This window comes from Oreochromis aureus, linkage group 9 (genome assembly GCF_013358895.1).
Source record: "Oreochromis aureus strain Israel breed Guangdong linkage group 9, ZZ_aureus, whole genome shotgun sequence".
Lineage (NCBI taxonomy): Eukaryota > Metazoa > Chordata > Actinopteri > Cichliformes > Cichlidae > Oreochromis > Oreochromis aureus.
In genome coordinates this window covers 29,798,817-29,810,156 of record NC_052950.1, presented here as the reverse complement: position 1 = coordinate 29,810,156, position 11,340 = coordinate 29,798,817, and the positions used below count along the sequence as shown (strand labels likewise).

Below are 11,340 nucleotides of genomic sequence, written 5' to 3'. Positions count from 1 at the left end.
CACCCGCAATCACGCCTCGCCGCCTTTATGTCTGCGCTATCTGTGCTGTTGTGTTGTTGGTGGTGTATGTCGGGCTGTGAGCTGAAAAGCTACAGCCGGCTGTATGCGTACAGCAACCGTGTGTGAAAAGTGGTCAGTAAAGAGATGCTCAAAAGCATGCTCATGGAAACATCGTCGGGTCTGCCGTGATTTGTTTACAATGGGACTTCTGCTCCTGAACCTCTGCGCACAGAGTCCGCAAATCGGGGCTATACGAAGTCAGTTTATTCACGGTGTTTGTCTTTAACATAGTTCACGGTGGAGAACAGCTGCTGACATAATGTTGATCCGAAGATCCATAATTGGCCTACCTGGGGTTGAAAGTCTCGATAAATGCACGGCGTTTCGGCGGGTATACCGGCTTCCGCGAGTGTGACGCTTATTTTGAGCGATGAAAAAATAATAGAATATAATTTTATTTTTATATTTCAATATCACAATAATCTTCCAATTTAGAACTACGAGTTAAAAAGAACTAACATAAATAAAATACACTTCAGCTAAATACTTCTAATTTATTTTCCCAAACCACGCGGAGCCGCAGTATAAGGACTAAAGAGCCGCATGCGGCTCCGGAGCCGCGGGTTGCCGACCCCTGGTTTAGCCTCTACACAGCTCGTACATTTTCTTTTTACACATATGTAAGCATTGAGCCAAATGTAATAATGCCAACATATTAAACGAACAATATTTGACTCCTATATATGATACATCTATATATACACTGTCAAAGACACTCTTTGAGTGCAGATTTAAGGTGATAGGAAATATGAATAACTTTGACACAGACTTCAAGCTCACTGCTGTAATATATCATAATAATCTGACAGTACATATAATATTTGCCATATTATAGTTACATTACCAAAGTGAGATGACTTTATTCTCATGAACAACATTAGCTAATTGTTATTTACTAGCTAATCTTAAAATGACTGTTCAGTACAGAAATGAAGCCCAACAATCATGTTTTACAGTCCCGTGGTCTCAGCCTCAGATACTCAACTAATCAAAGTGATGTCATAAAAAATGAACGAACAAAAAAACATTTTTTCTCCTTCATTTCTGTCAAACAAAGCTGTATGAAACGTTTCTGGCGGTTAGTATCATGGTTGCTAGGCAACCTGAGCAGCGCCACACGGTCCCATTTCACAAGCCTCTCTCTTCCGCACTTCTTGTACTTAGTAGTACCTGCCGTACATAGTCCGCGAACTGCGCATACTACGAAGATTGCGGTTGCTGGATTGGGACACAGCTACAGAGTTCCTGCTCATTGCTGTTTGTTTCTCAGTTTTTTGTTCTGGCCTATCTAGAGGTAAGTGTCAAAGTAACATTGATCTGAGTTCAAGCAATCTTGAGTTCATGAAGCTTTCTGATGCTCTCTGTGAGAGGGGGTGGGAGAAGACCGTTAAAGGCGAGGCTCTCCAGAGTGTAGCAAAACAGGAAACCACAGCTGGGTGTGTGTATAAGTATGGTGTTATATTTGTACCACTATTCTGAACGCTCGTAAAAAAAAAAATTGCAGGTGTCAGTGTTGCATTTTGAGGAGAAATTTTGTTTTGAGCGAAGAAAAGCTAAATTTGAGGGAGCAAAATTCATTGCTGCGTGCAAGAAAATGTATTTCAGTGTTTGCTATTATCCACATACACACAATAGCAGCCCCTCTCGCTCAGTTTTTGCATTTCTGCCCGTACTCTTTCTGTACACCAGGGGTGTCCAAACTCCGGCCCCGCGGTCCATTTTTAATTGGCCCGCAAGTAATTTTTATAAATAGAATAGAAAATGGCCCGTGTAACAGAGTTAGAAAATAGCTTAATGAATTTCCTCAAAATTGATGTGCTTTGTGAATAGTTGGAGCCACCTGGTGGACAAATACCGCAACTGCAACTGTTAAGGTTCCAAATCGCTGCACAGCGCATGCCTCAACAAGGAAAATACTCCCAAGCTGGTGGTAGGTGCTTGTGAGCGATACTGTTGTTAATTGTGTATGTGTATTAATTAAAACATTCTTATAGTGGTAATTGTCAACATGTATTTTGATTGTAAGCAGTACTAGCATGTATCCTGAAGGTTACAGGCATTTTGATGCATGGTAGTAACTTTATTCACGAGTAGCATTTTTAGTTAGCATGCTAAGCTAAGCTAATACTAGTTAGCTAGTCGGGTGCTTTTTGACTTGCACTCAGCTCTAATGTTTCTCTGTGTGATTGTAATTGTTCTAATTCTTTTTAACAGAACTGAATGTTGCAGTTGCTTAGCACACTGTTAATGACGACTGTTTTCTTTGTACCAGGTAGGCGCTGTTAAGTATAAGTTTTAATTGATGCTGTTGTATAGGAAAAAAAAAAGATGAACAATGATGATTTATAATAGAAAAGCTGTTTTATATGTTATTGTTGTTGTTGGTTAGGAAAAGGAGATATAATGTCTCTTATCACTCACTTACCACAAGGAGAAAAATAAATAAATAATACTGCTACTATACGATCACAGGTTTGGTTTCAGCTAGAACTTTTAAAGAAAGATTTTGTTAATGTTGTGTTGTATCTTAGTCATTTGTTAAGTGTTATGTTTGGAAAGAAAAAAAAAGGAAAATACTCCCAAGCTGGTGTTGCCAGAATAAAGAGGGAGCCCAAAGTAAGGGCAAGTCCAGCGTTGCAGTGCCGTCCTTCCTACATGGGCATATCACACCACTTGCACGATAGACTCACAGAACAGCAACAGCTACATTGGTGCCGTGACTCTGCGATTTGAGATCAACTTGATGCAGATCTCCAACCCAGGTTGCAGTGTATTGAGCTTAAAGATTCATCCTTTGCCTGTCTTGGACTGTGAATTGCGTTGAGGTACTGGACTGTTTGTTCTTTGGTTTGATGGGACTCTCTCCGGACTGCTTGTGCTGACACCTGCGACTCTGAATATTTGTTATTGTCTATTTTTTTTTCTTGCTTGCTTTTCCTTTTCTCTATTTATATGCTAATATGGCAAGCAAATTCCAGCTGAGTGATATATGTGACAATGTTCGCTCCTCTGTTGGGCGGGGTAGAGGTGCAGCACGTGCTCATTTACTGTCACATGGGTCAGTTGGGAGGGATGAGGGAGCTTCACCTGTGTTGCCTGGGAGGGTTGGAGCCTTTGGGTCGGGTGTAGATCCAGATGAGTCTCCGTGGGGCAATTTTTGCAGGGCGAAGCACGCCACTCCACTCCCAGTGATGGGAATGACACATTAAACCAGTTTAGTGACATGATCTTTCAACTTGGTTCACAGATAGGTGAATCTATTGCGGCCAGACTTATGTCTAGTGGAGCTGTTGGTGATGTTGACCGAAATGATGCTCACTCACATAACCAGACTTCCCATTCGGTGGCAATACTGAATCGCCGAGTGAGAACACTCAATTCAGCGTTATTGTAAAATCCGACAGGGAGCCTGTCATTTTCAGGGGTGATGGTACAGACAAGTACACAGTGACTGAATGGGTTGAGCTGATGAAATCATACATCAGAAAGCAGAGTCTTGATGTGTCATTGCAGACAGAGGAGGTGATGGGGAGGCTAATGGGGAAAGCCAGGGATGTAGTTAAGATAGGCTTGAGAAGTGATCCTGCGCTTATTACTTCCTGCGCCCCTGATGTCATATTCAACATGCTGATAAGGTACTTCAGCAACACTTCCTCTTGCCTACCTCTGCAGGACTTCTACTCGACTCTGCCTTCTCACAGGGAGAATCCTGTTGATTACTGGATACGTCTCAACAAGGCTGCTGATATGGCTGAGGAAGGTTTGAAGCATCAGGGCAGACGAATGGAGGACATTGGTGGTGAGATCGCTAAGATGTTTGTGAAACACTGCCCAGATCCTGAGCTTGCATCTGTGTTTAAGTACAAGCAGATACATGAGTGGACGTGCAAGGAGATTCAGGAGAGGATAGATGAGTATCGGCGCGAGAGGGTGTCTTCTGTGAGAGTGCGCGTGGTTGAGGCTCATGCAGCAGCGCTGATTCGTGATGACACGCGTGTTGAGCTCTTGAATATTGATGACAGGAAGTCTTCTGGTGTTGACTCGCTTCCTACCTCACCCCGTCTCCTGGGGTAGGTCCTCTGTCTCACCCTCTCCTCTCTTGTCCCAGACGCAGCAGACGCTTCTCGCTCCAAGCTGTCCCACAGTTCCTCCTCTATTGTCACAGGATGGGGAACGGAACCCGACAACCTCATCTCAGAATAGATGTCAGACTATTCCCCTGCATTACCAGAAGCAGTCTGCTCTCCCTGCTCCTGAGCAGCAGTTCCCTCACAGTCAGCGGCCCAGTGATAATGCTGTGCTTGGCGAGATGATGTCAATGCTCAGGGAGCTGTTGAATAAAGTGAAGGCTGGGGATGGACATTCCCCCTCACGGCAGGGTGGCAGACGAGTACAGAACCGGGCCCCTTCGTTCAATGGCAGGAGCTGTCAGGTCTGTAATAAGGAGGACCACACTACACAGTCTCATTGCCGCTTCGCCCGACTCTGTTTCACATGCTTTCAGCCCGGTCACACACGTCGCTCGTGTGCCAATGGGGCCTCTACGGGTGACAATGCCCAGGGAAACTAGACGGCCTGTGCTTTGAGGGAGGCTGTACAGGTCATGAAGAACACTCCCACACACATGATGCAGCAGAGCTGTATGACAATGTAAAGGACTTAGACAAGTCTGAGAGAGTTATTTTTCAGGACACACAGAGACTCAGCAGCAGTGACAGCCTGTTCTACACTCCTGTTACAATCGGAGGCAAGGCATCCCTTGGTGCTATGTTGGATAGTGGTTCAATGGCCTGTTCCTTGAGTGAAGTAGCACTGCAGAGGCTTGCTGCTGCTGGTGCTATTGATTTGAGCAATCAGGGGCACCCACTGTTGTTTTTGTTGGCTGTGGTGGTGTACGAGTGAAGCCTAAATCAGTGGTGGAGCTCGACATGGAGGTGTATGGGTGCCATATCTTGGTTCCAACCTTTGTTGTTGAGAATCAACGAGATGACTTAATTGTTGGCTCGAATGTCATCAGACATTTAATCCGTCAGTTCAAGAAAGATGCAAGCTACTGGGAGGCAGTTTCGACGTCGGGTTCAGGTCATCAGGAACTTGAACAGTTCCTCTCTCTGCTTGCTGGCTTGGAACGCTGGTCTGGTACTGAGGTACCAGACAAAGTGGGCACAGTCAGGTGCAACAGGGCTGTCACCCTGCCAGGTAACAGTGAGTTTCTTGTATGGGGGAAACTTCCTAAAGATGTTAAGATATCTCCCGGCTCCACTGTGGTTACTGAGCCAACCACCTCTCGCTCTGCACCCAGGGGCATCATGGTCGCTAGAGTGGTGACTCCTCTCTGGGGAGACAGGTGGGTCCCACTCAAGCTCCTCAACGTCACGGACAACCCTGTTATTCTGCGGAGGAATGCCAAGCTTGCTGATGTCTACACCTGCCTTGCATTGGAGGATATGGAGGTTCCAGAGCTCAGTCAACAGTCTACTCGTACAGAGCCCACTGGGACATCTGTACCCACAGTGGATGTTGGTACTGTACAGGAGAGGCTGGACCGTGTTGGCCTGGGTGACCTGGACCTGAAATCCTGTGATGTGTCATCGGACTGGCAAGAAAAGTTGGCTGACCTTGTGGTCAATTATCAAGATGTCTTTTCTCGCCATCATCTGGACTGTGGTGAAGCTGAGGGCTTTGTACACAGGATTCGACTGACAGATGACAGGCCATTTCGTCTCCCCTACAGGCGTGTGCCTCCTGCCGAATACCTCAAGCTCCGCCAGGTTCTTAACGAGATGGAGGAGAGAGACATAATCAGGAAGTCTACTAGCGAGTTTGCCTCACCTCTTGTCCTTGTGTGGAAGAGAAATGGTGACTTGCGAGTGTGCACCGATTTTCGATGGCTCAACAGGCGGACGCTAAAGGACGCTCATCCCCTGCCACATCAAGCTGATTGCTTGGCGGCCCTTGGTGGCAATGCGTTTTTTAGCACGATGGACTTAACTTCTGGCTTCTATAACATGCCGCTACATGAGGAGGATCGCAAATACTCTGCATTCACAACACCCATGGGTTTGTACGAGTATAACCGCCTCCCTCAGGGTTTGTGCAACAGCCCAGCCAGCTTCATGAGAATGATGACCTGCATTTTTGGCGATCAAAATTTCCTCAGCCTGCTGTGCTACCTTGATGATCTGTTGGTCTTTGCACCATCTGAGGAGTTGGCTTTGGAGAGGTTGGGAATGGTTTTCAGCCGACTTCGCCAACACAACCTGAAATTGGCCCCAAAGAAGTGCTGGCTTCTCAGGAGGTCGGTGAAATTCCTCGGGCACATCATTAATGAGTCTGGTGTGTCCACAGACCCTGCTAAGGTCGAGGCTGTCAGCAATATGACCATTGCGGACCTAATGGAGCCTGATGGGATCACCCGTCACAGTCCCGTGTCAGATCATTTCTGGGGATGGTAAACTATTACCAGCATTTTGTGCCCAACTACTCTGCCTTGGCAAGGCCTCTCTTTGACCTTCTGTCTGGCCGGAAGCAGAAGCGCAAGGGGCGGGCACGTGTGGGCCGTGCTATGCAATCTCGGAAGCTGACACCTACTGACTGGACACATGATCATCAACAGTCATTTGAGGATCTGAAGGCTGCTTTGGTGTCCTCAGTGGTTTTGGCTCATCCTGACTTTGCTCGCCCTTTTGTCTTGTCCACCGACGCCTCCTTGGATGGGCTGGGAGCAGTTCTTTCACAAGTTCAGGAAGGTGATTTTGTGGCTAGACCAGTTGCATTTGCCAGTAAATCCCTTTCCCGTGCCCAGCGGAAGTACCCTGCTCATCGCCTTGAATTCCTTGCGTTGAAATGGTCTGTGTGTGACAAGTTTAGCCACTGGCTCAAGGGACATGCCTTCACGGTGTGGACTGATAATAATCCGCTTACACACATTATGACTAAACCTCGTCTGGACGCCTGTGAGCAGCGGTGGGTGGCGAAGCTGGCATCTTATGAGTTTGATATCAAATATGTCCCTGGTTCTAAGAACATTGTCGCAGATGCACTAAGCCGTCGACCATTTGTAAAGTTGGCTGTTGGAGAGAGGTTGCTTTGCCGCCCTTATAGCGACCTAGTTGGAGAAGCTCTTCCCATCTCTGTTGGCTCAGTGCAGGAGGCATTTCGACAGTCAAACTCCAGTCGACATCTCTTCGACGGCCAGGTCGAGGAGGAGCCTAATGTGTTGGTGCATGCTAAGAACCAGTCCTTGACTAAAGAGGAGGTCTCTGCCATCTTTGAGACACATACCCTTTGGGAGTCGGGTGCCAGAACGCGTGCTGTTGACATCCTCCAACAGCTTCCACAGCTACTTCTCCCTGAAACAGATGCTCAACCAGTGTTTTCTGAGGGTGAGCTTCGTGAGGGGCAGATGAGTGATCCTATCCTCTCGAGAGTGTTGTACTTTGTGGAACGAGGCCGTCGACCTTCCAGGAGGGAGAAATCCAGTGAGTGTGCCATGGTCATTAGGTACCTTAAACACTGGGACAAACTGACGATGTGTAATGGTGTCCTTTACAGAGTATCTAGGGATCAGGTCTCCAAGAAGAAGAGATACCAATTTGTTGTCCCTGATGCCCTTAAACCCGAGGTCCTCCAGGGCACACATGACAATGCTGGTCACCAGGGGCAGTTTAGGAGCTTGTGTCTGGCCCGCCAGAGATTCTTTTGGCCGCACATTGATAGAGATGTGAAGGATTATGTGCGACAATGCCAGCGGTGTGTCGTTGGTAAGGCAGCTGATCCTGAGGGGAGGGCACCCCTGGAGAGTATCAAGACATCTGCACCTTTGGAAATTGTGTGCATTGATTTTTGGACTGCGGAGGATTCTAACAAGAAACCTGTTGATGTGCTGGTAGTGACGGACCATTTTACTAGGATGGCCCAGGCCTTCCCTTGCCGAGATCAGTCTGCTAAACAGGTTGCGAAGCAACTCTGGGACAAGTATTTCTGCATTTATGGATTCCCAGAGAGAATCCATTCTGACCAGGGGGCATCATTTGAAAGTCAGCTGGTTGCCGGATTGCTCAGGGTTGCTGGTGTGAAGAAGTCTCGGACGACACCGTACCATCCAATGGGCAACGGTAGTGTGGAACGTTTCAACAGGACACTGGGCAACATGATTCGTGCCCTCCCTCCTGATGCAAAACACGACTGGCCCCGGCGCCTCCAGACCCTGACATTCATGTATAACTGTACTGTGCATGAGACAACAGGTTACGCTCCTTTCTATCTCATGTTTGGTAGGGTCCCCCGTCTTCCAGTTGATGTGCTGTTCAAAAACATACTGAAAGATCCTGAAATCAGTTGTTATGATAGCTACGTGGTGTCCCTGACGAAGGATCTTCAAGAGGCAATGGCTATTGCTCAAGGACATGTTGCCAAAGAACAGAGACGTCAGGCTGAGCTCTATAACCGACGTGTGAAGGGGAACTTGATTGCTACGGGTGATAGAGTCCTGGTTTCCAACAGACGTGAGAGAGGGAAGCGAAAAACAGCAGACAGGTGGGAGTCCACCATATACACTGTCGCTGGCGTGAACCATGCTACTCACACATATGTGATCAAGAATCCTATGACTGGACAGGAGAGGGTTGTGCACCGTAACCTGTTGATGCTTGTTAACTTCTTACCTGTGGACGTGGACAGTCATGCAGATCGCACCTTTCAGTCTTCTTCTGAAGCTGGATCTGGCGATGTCATGGATGCAACGGGATTGCTGTCTTTCTCAGAAAGTGGGGAATCTGTGAACAGAACTCGGCAATGGGTTGACAATTTGTCGGCTGCATGTTCGGACAGCTGTGAGGACGCTGAGCCCTCTAGTCGTGTTTTGAGCATGGCTGATGTGCCTGAGAGTGTGAGTGATTTGCACCATCAGGCCGGTTCAGTGACCTCTGAACAAGACTGCTTATCGGCCCCCTCGACCATCACTCAGGGAGGGAACAGACAACTCACGCCTTCCAACCAATCTGGTCCTGGTGATGTACAACCAGTCAGATCTCGTTTTGGGCGCATTGTCAAACCAGTCAATCGGTTGCTCCATGTAATGTCCACTCAAGAGGTCGTCAATGATGCAAGTCAGATAATTGGCAAAGTCTCCAAATCAATACGTCAGGCTTTTCAGTGAGGTTTTTCTTCTACATTGTGGTTTCCAGTTTGGTGTATTTGTTCCATTCTGGTTTGCCATTGCACCACCGTGTTTACACTCCGGTCCCGATGCGGGGACATTTCTTTTTCTGTGGGGCATGGTTTGTGTGGGGTGTAGACGGCATCCCGCATCCAGGAGCTGGTAGTGAGTTGGCGCCGCTCACTCTGCTTCATCCTTTTGGGGATACTTCTTGAGTTGGTATATCTATAACCATGTCGGGTCTGTTTTCTTTTGGGTCTTTCTTTTGTTTTGTTGATTTTGGTGGATGCTGTGGGTTGTGCATCTATAATTTTGAGCGAAATTCTGCGGGGGTGGATGTAACAGAGTTAGAAAATAGCTTAATGAATTTCCTCAAAATTGATGTGCTTTGTGAATAGTTGGAGCCACCTGGTGGACAAATACAGCAACTGCAACTGTTAAGGTTCCAAATCGCTGCACAGCGCATGCCTCAGCAAAGGAAAATACTCCCAAGCTGGTGGTAGGTGCTTGTGAGCGATACTGTTGTTAATTGTGTATGTGTATTAATTAAAACATTCTTATAGTGGTAATTGTCAACATGTATTTTGATTGTAAGCAGTACTAGCATGTATCCTGAAGGTTACAGGCATTTTGATGCATGGGTAGTAACTTTATTCACGAGTAGCATTTTTAGTTAGCATGCTAAGCTAAGCTAATACTCGTTAGCTAGTCGGGTGCTTTTTGACTTGCACTCAGCTCTAATGTTTCTCTGTGTGATTGTAATTGTTCTAATTCTTTTTAACAGAACTGAATGTTGCAGTTGCTTAGCACACTGTTAATGACGACTGTTTTCTTTGTACCAGGTAGGCGCTGTTAAGTATAAGTTTTAATTGATGCTGTTGTATAGGAAAAAAAAAGATGAACAATGATGATTTATAATAGAAAAGCTGTTTTATATGTTATTGTTGTTGTTGGTTAGGAAAAAGGAGATATAATGTCTCTTATCACTCACTTACCACAAGGAGAAAAATAAATAAATAATACTGCTACTATACGATCACAGGTTTGGTTTCAGCTAGAACTTTTAAAGAAAGATTTTGTTAATGTTGTGTTGTATCTTAGTCATTTGTTAAGTGTTATGTTTGGAAAGAAAAAAAAAGGAAAATACTCCCAAGCTGGTGTTGCCAGAATAAAGAGGGAGCCCAAAGTAAGGGCAAGTCCAGCGTTGCAGTGCCGTCCTTCCTACATGGGCATATCACACCACTTGCACGATAGACTCACAGAACAGCAACAGCTACACCCGCACTTCAACGTTTGCTTGAGTGTATTGCACTTCTTAGTTTTAACACCAGGGGGAGCTGCTGTTGATCAAGTCAGTTGCGCCACCAAAAAGGACAATCGCAGAAGAAATTTACCCCCAAGTTACTATCCTTTAAAAAAAAGAAAAAAAGAAAAAGAAAACATGGGGTCCTCGGGCTGTACAAAGTGTACAACCCGAGGACAAAACAAGCCGAAGACCAAGGACTCCATCTCCAGATTAACCGGACATGAAAGTCTTGTTATTAAGAAAGACAAAGTAATATAGCAAAAAACAGACATAGGAAATGTGAAACGCACCCAGCACATCAATTGATCCCTTTATTGTTCACTTTAGGCTCATAAAACTACAATAAATGTTAAAACTTACCAAATATGCATCTGCACAGCGCTGTCTCTTTAAATGCCCTTTTTTGCTTTGTCTGGTCCTTGGTTTTTTCCCCTGCCCAGTTGAGTACAGAGGCCAGCTCCTTTGTAATGGCATAAACCATTACACGGCGGACTCGCACCTCCAGTGTGGTCCAGCAGCACCAATCAACGCAAAGCGTCTCACCTATAGACACATTTTATGAGATGGAATTAGCGTGTCTCATGTCTTAAATGTGTATGCAAGTGCTTGTGTGTTTACTTCATGTAATTGATGATAGAAACATGTCATTTAGTTTTCCCTAAAGCCTGATTTTCAAGTCATACAAAGAATAAACCAAAGTATTGGCAGTACAATGTATTTCTATTCCTTTTGTTGGATATTCATTTGTTAGTTCTTGTAACTGCTAAAAGTGTTTACTAGTTTTTGCCTGTCACATATATTTGTTATACCATGT

At 45.8% G+C, this 11,340-nt stretch overlaps 1 long non-coding RNA gene across 1 annotated transcript; it reads left to right on the top strand.

Annotated features, from left to right (window-relative positions):
• The first annotated feature begins 8,438 nt into the window (after nt 1-8,438).
• On the top strand, nt 8,439-10,791 carry LOC120441722. Its single transcript, XR_005614229.1, has 2 exons — nt 8,439-9,719; nt 10,005-10,791. It is a non-coding gene; the product is annotated as an uncharacterized LOC120441722 (long non-coding RNA).
• Nucleotides 10,792-11,340: the final 549 nt, after the last annotated feature.